Source organism: Austrofundulus limnaeus, unplaced genomic scaffold (assembly GCF_001266775.1).
Source record: "Austrofundulus limnaeus strain Quisiro unplaced genomic scaffold, Austrofundulus_limnaeus-1.0 Scaffold36, whole genome shotgun sequence".
Classification (NCBI taxonomy): Eukaryota; Metazoa; Chordata; class Actinopteri; order Cyprinodontiformes; family Rivulidae; genus Austrofundulus; species Austrofundulus limnaeus.
Genome location: NW_013952438.1, coordinates 2,136,613 through 2,143,480, shown reverse-complemented (window position 1 = coordinate 2,143,480; position 6,868 = coordinate 2,136,613).

The window sequence follows — 6,868 nt, the reverse complement described above, 5'->3', positions numbered from 1 at the left end:
ATGTATGGATCACTTGGGTTGTTACCGACATCTGGTGAAAATTTCATGTCATTAGCACCTCTAGTAATATATTTACTGAGAGAAATGGTGATGAGTTCAATACTTATTTTACCCGCTGTACTTCTATTATCAATTCWACATGACCACCACAGCCAAGTGATTTTATGAATCACATAAAAGACCAAAACTCTGTCAACTTTTCAGATAATGTGCTAAAACTAAGTGTGGTAGTAGCTGAGGGTCATTCACATCACATACTCCAAGGGCCACTTGATGTGTGAAATGTTTGCTTAAAGCTTGGAGTCAATCCTGTTTGTCTGTTAGCAAAATATTTCATGAACCATTGGATGAATTCTAATGAAATTCATAGAAAGTAAAGCGGATGTATGTGTGTGCAACTGATTAACTTTTGGATCCAGTTCAACCAAGCAGATGGCTGCCGCAGCTAAGAGTCAACACAAGCAAGTATAAATTAGTCAGTTTTACAGATATTTAACTATGATTTGACTACCACAATACATATTTAGATTGTGATGCATTTTAATATGACTTGAAATTATGCATAGGTTTCCCCCCAAGATTTGTCATTATACTGTGATTTCTGTCATAAAATGTGGTGTGCAAAATGCATTCTGCTAGGGCTTAAAAAAAGTTTTGGATGCTGCATACGTATGATGCAAACATTTTCAAAAGAGATAAAGAATCTGTTAAAGATTTGTCTTAATGATGCAGCAGCTGTCCTGAAAACATTTCATCTTCTCCTCCTCGATCTGATGTCTGGCTTTGTCATTTTAAAAATGGCTGAAGCAGAAGAGTTAACATGACTCTGAGGACAGAAAGGAGACAAAGTGGGCTGCTGCATGCCACACCCATCCCATCTCAGTGACCGAACAGAGCAGGAGCGGCTTCTCCATCTCAAATGGTCATTGTGCACATAGCTGCTGATTCAATAAGTACTGCTTAATCATTCATCAACAAATCTGTTGAGTCATGAAACACATCCAGAGCAGCATGTGACCTTCATGGCAGATAATAATGGGACATGACAGATGCTGCAGCAGCGTGTGAGCAAACAGAAACTCCAAATCAATGCCCTGAAATGATCTGTTTTTGCTCCTTACCTGAGGACAGTCCATTCTCTCGTCTGCATGGACGTTGTTTTATCTACCGGACCCTCTCAGCAGCCCACCCAGTCTGTGTTTTTCCTCAGCCTGTCTCTGTCTGAGCTCGATGCAGCCCAGCATGCTGGGACTTCAGATGACATCACAACTCCCAATTTAAGAGTTGCTGTGCTGCTAAAATTAAATCAAGAACCTTTTTTTTTTGCTACACTGAATTATAGAAAATAAAAAAGTGATCATTCTTTTAAATGGATTCCAGAGAGGAGTTTGAACATATTTGGGTTGTGCTAAAGGCAGATTAAAGGCAACGGTTCAAGTTTTTTTTCCTCCTCCCTGTTTAACTTAGATTTCTTGAGAATGAAAATTTCACGTCCGGAACCATAACAACCATTTGACAAGCTGTAAAACTAAAATTTATATCAGGTAGATAAGTTCCTTTCAAACATTTGACGATAATTGTTAGCATGAATCAAATAAAATCAAATTAAATAACCAAAAATAAAGTCACTTACTCACCCGTTTCCTGTTTGTGCACAGAGTGGTTAAATTCACAAATTCATAATTTTGATTTCACAAGTTTAATTTTTGGGATTATTTTCAGGGGAACCGTCCTCATGTAGATTAGAGGGAATGCATTTTTGCCATAAACCCGTGTTGACAACAGTGGTGCCTCCAATAATGCCTGTGGTGTTTTGGAGTCAGGACTTGGAGACTAATAGTGGCCACATTTAAGACCCTAGAAGTCTCTGATTTTCCTTAAAATCTAATTTCAGTTCATTATACAGATTAAACTCAGTTGTTGCAATCAATTACACTATATTTTACATCCCGTGTCAAACATCCCATCACAGTTGAAGGTGCACAGCGTTCGGCAAAGTTTGTAAAATCTCTATTCAGCTTCATTTTCACCGACTACTTTTGCTGAGGCCTAGTTGTACTGTGAAGTGGGAATTTCCCACTTACATACATTTAAACTGGAATGCCACTCCAGTGGCAGTGAAAGGTTCAGAATTCAAGACGGCAGCTACTCACCACAACTCAGCCATGAGTAAAGCTTACTTTTAAGTAGCATTTCTGTAGTATTTATTTCACGTTTAGTCTGTTGTACGCATAGTACTCTTCAGTGTTCATAAGAGGACAAGTTAAATTGCTGTTTCTATGCAAGAAATACAACAAAGAGCTCAGTTGTTAGCTGTGCTAAACACAAAATGTCAGTTAATTACAACTGGCCCTTTGAGGGAAAACATAATGCTGTGGCCCTCTGTGAAAAAGAGTTTGACACCCGTTTCACATGATTACACAGAAAATTCTCTTATGCTGATCCAGGAGAAAATGTTTTAAACAAGTAATACCTGTTGTAGATATATCTTTGAATGGCTTCAGTTTAGAGAAATAAAGTTTAATCTTGTCCAGATTGATAAAAGTTTTTTAAACTGGGCCAAAAGTGAAGTGTTTTATGTAACTGCAATCTAAACTTTATAGTCATTCAGGTGAGCACTATTATCTATTATTTTTCACAGCCACTATTTTAGCAATGGTTATTTAAATACACTGCCTGGCCAAAAAAAAAAAAAATCCTCACCTAGATTTTACTGAGCAAATAGGTACGAGCCTCCTATTGGATGATTACTGCATCGGTGATTGTCTTTCAGCTAGCAACAAGTTATTTAACCCCAACTGGTGCAATGAGTTGCTTCTCATTTCTGAAACAACCATGTGGAAAGACACATCCTGTGATCGTGGAAAATGTCAGTCTATTTGAGACGGGTCAAATCATTGTCTAACCAGGGAAAAAAAGGCTTCAACTTGCTGGGAGCATAAAGACTGGACTCTGGAGCAATGGAAGCTCATGTGGTCTGATGAGTCCAGACTGAACCTGTTCCTAAGTGATGTGTGCATCAGGGTAAGAAGAGAGGCTGGTGAAGTGATGCTCCCATCAAGCCTGTGGGGGCATTGATATGATGTGAGGTGGCTGCTGTTGGTCAGGTCTAGGTTCAGCAACATGTGCTCAAAGAACGAGGTCAACTGACCTGAATGTGCTGAATGACCAGGTTTTTCCATCAATGGATTGTTTCTTCTCTGATGCATATTCCAAGATGGCAATCATCAGGCTGGAATTGTGAAAGAGTGGTTCAGGGAGCATGAGACATCACTGGATTGGATTGGCTCCACAGAGACCATTGAGTCTCTTTGGGAATTTATATTTATTTATTTATTTATTTATTTATTGGCCTGGCAATGTAAAATTTAAATGTTATTAGCAAGTGCAAAAGTAGAAGCATATCTCTTGGAATTTTGTTAAGAAATGTATTTTAATGGTGGCTGATAAGCTTCAAAAACACATTTGAAAGGAAGACTTAAATGACTGAAACTAGAGGTGTTTTAAGATGACAGCCATCCACTTTGGTCTTAATAACTTTGATCAAAAAAACATTATCATCATAAATACAGCAGGTAAAATAAGTATTGAACATGTCACCATTTTTCTCAGTAAATATATTACTAGAGGTGCTAATGACATGAAATTTTCACCAGATGTCGGTAACAACCCAAGTGATCCATACATACAAAGAAATCAAACCATAAATATCCAGAAATGAAGTTATTTGTAACAATGTGGAATGGCACAGGGAAAAAGTATTGAACACATGAAGAAAGGGAGGTGTAAAAAGGCATGGAAAGCCAAGACACCAGCTGAACTCTCTCAGTAATTTGAAAGCAAGCCTGCCCCTTGTCAGTGCAAATTAATATCAGCTGGTTCAGTCCCAAATGATGGCCAGGTATCACACAAGAACCATCTGATGATGGGTAAAAGTAAAGAGCTCTCAAGACCTTCACAACCTTATTGTTGCAAAGCATAATGATGGCATCGGTTACAGAAGAATGTCTAAACTTCTGAAGGTTCCAGTGAGCACTGTTGGGGCCATAATTCAGAAGTGGAAAGAACATTATTTCACCATAAACCGACCACGACCAGGTGCTCCTCGCAAGATTTCTGACAGAGGAGTGAAAAGAATTATCAGAAGAGTTGTCCAAGAGCCAAGGACCACTTGTGGAGAGCTTCAGAAAGACCTGGAATTAGCAGGTACGATTGTTTCAAAGAAAACAATAAGTAATACACTGAACCACCATGGCCTGTATGCACGCTCACCACGCAAGACTCCACTGCTGAAGAAACAGCATGTTGAAGCTCCTTTAAAGTTTGCTGCACAACATTTAGACAAGCCTGTGTAATACTGGGAGAATATAGTCTGGTCAGATGAGACCAACGTTGAACTGTTTGGATGCCAGAATACACATCATGTTTGGAGGTCAAATGGCACTGCACATCAGCCCAAAAACACCATACCAACAGTGAAGTTTGGAGGTGGGAACATCATGGYGTGGGGGTGTTTTTCAGCATATGGTACTGGCAAACTTCAAATAACTGAAGGAAGGATGAGTGGAAAAATGTACAGAGACATTCTTGATAAAAATCTGCTTCCATCTACCAGGATGATGAAGATGAAACGTGGCTGGACATTTCAGCAAGACAATGAGCCCAAACACAAAGCCAAGGAAACTCTCAGTTGGTTTCAGAGAAAGAAACTAAAGCTGCTGGAATGGCCCAGCCAATCACCTGACCTGAATCCAACAGAAAATCTATGGAAAGAACTAAAGATCAGAGTTCATAGAAGAGGTCCACGAAACCTTCAAGATTTGAAGACTGTTTGTGTGGAAGAATGGGCCAAAATCACACCTGAGCAATGCATGCCACTAGTTTCTCCATACAGGAGGCGTCTTGAAGCTGTCATTGACAACAAAGGCTTTTGTACAAAGTATTAGATAAATTTCAGTAAGTGTGTTCAATACTTTTTCCCTGTGCCATTCCACATTATTACAAATAACTTCATTTCTGGACATTTATGGTTTGATTTCTTTGTATGTATGGATCACTTGGGTTGTTACCGACATCTGGTGAAAATTTCATGTCATTAGCACCTCTAGTAATATATTTACTGAGAAAAATGTTGATGTGTTCAATACTTATTTTACCCTCTGTATATGCAATTAAAACATAAGGTTATATCTTTTTCACTGTCATGTTGTGAAAAATGATACATCGGAATGTCTCCTGTATTGTTTTGTTGAATGCTGCCATGGTTCTTCATGTTTTGATTCGTTGTGTTCAGGGCAACCATGACAAGACATTTATTAGTTTCTGTCAATAAATATGTTTAAATATGTTTTTACAGGTTGCTCATCATTCCAAGTGTGGTGGCTGAATACTTTCTCTGTCTGGCTTCTTTATTATGGTCTGCCTCCAGATATTCAAACAATAAATAGCTTCACATCCAAGAGCAGGGTGTTTTATTAATTAAATCATTCATGAGAAATTACATCAGTTACAAACATTAAGACATCTCGCTGCGCTGTGGTTGATCACAGTTCAAAGCATAACCTGAAGCATTACCACAAGAGTCACACACGCAGTAAAATACAAGGAAATCATGAGTCACTGAAATCCTTTTGTGTGCCATGATATTTGTAATTAACTGTTTTACCACAGCAATGCTTGCATGTTACAGTTAAGTGGAAATGTCACGCATAAACATGCTGTAACATGAACATACGTACTGATAGGGTGGGGATAATGAAGTGACTGCCACTAAAGGTTTCCTTAATACTGAACTATAACCAGCTGCACTGCTTCTGTTCTCTAGATTTGTCTCGTATCTCTTATAGAACTAGGATTGCACAAAGACTTGATTGCACTTAATCCCCCAAAACGCAGCTAGACCTAAAAAAAAAAAACATACTGCTGCAATCTTATCACCTTTTCAAGATTAAGTCGGGAAATGTGCGTAAAGAGAAACTTGTGCAACAAAAACACAGAGCTTTATTTAAAAAACTGATGAAGATCTCAAAAACTAAATGGGAAGACATGAAACGATGACTTGGACCAAAATGCATGCCAGAAAGGTAAACATTTTGATGCTTCAAATTCGACATTTTGTTATTGCTGTCTGCCTGCTTTAGTTTGATTTGTTTTGGTCACACACTGCTGTACAGGAATGCAAACACCTGTTTTTATTTCAAGTAGTTCAGCTTTTCTGTGTCCTAGTTTAAAAGGACCAGAAAAATAGAGCATTGGTTTTCTTCTAGTTCCTGAGATTCAAAATATTATATACTGACATAATTATAGGATCTGATTTTTCCTTCACACCAAAGTTATGTTGTCAAAAATGCTTGTTTGCTATTTTTTGCTTTCGTTGCCACCATTTCTTTTTCAGAATAAGAGCGTTTTGTTGCCAATTTCTTCACCTTAAATTTTTTACATTTCCAGTAAAACTGTTTCTTTTGTTTAGAATACCTCCAAATCATAAAATAAAAGATTTCTACTAAATGAATAGATTTTATTTTTTTAATTTCTTTCAATCTTTTCTAATCCAAATCATAAAATCCTGTACTTTTTTTTTTTTTACAGACAAATGTGGCAAAATATGCACTTGTCTAGAACATTTCTTATGGCTTTATTTGTTGTCAGGAAACTATTTGTCTCATATTTACACTTTTTAACATTAATGAATATTTATTTAGGAATTAATAAGTCAGTTTTGTCAGGATGGACGGCTTAAGAGTTGAATTTAGACATAAAATAAATAAATAAGCTTTAACACTACAGCTAATAGGACTAGCAACATGTTGCTCACTTGGATAACGAGAATTAAAACAAAGTGGAAGCAGCAATTTTGAGTATATTATAT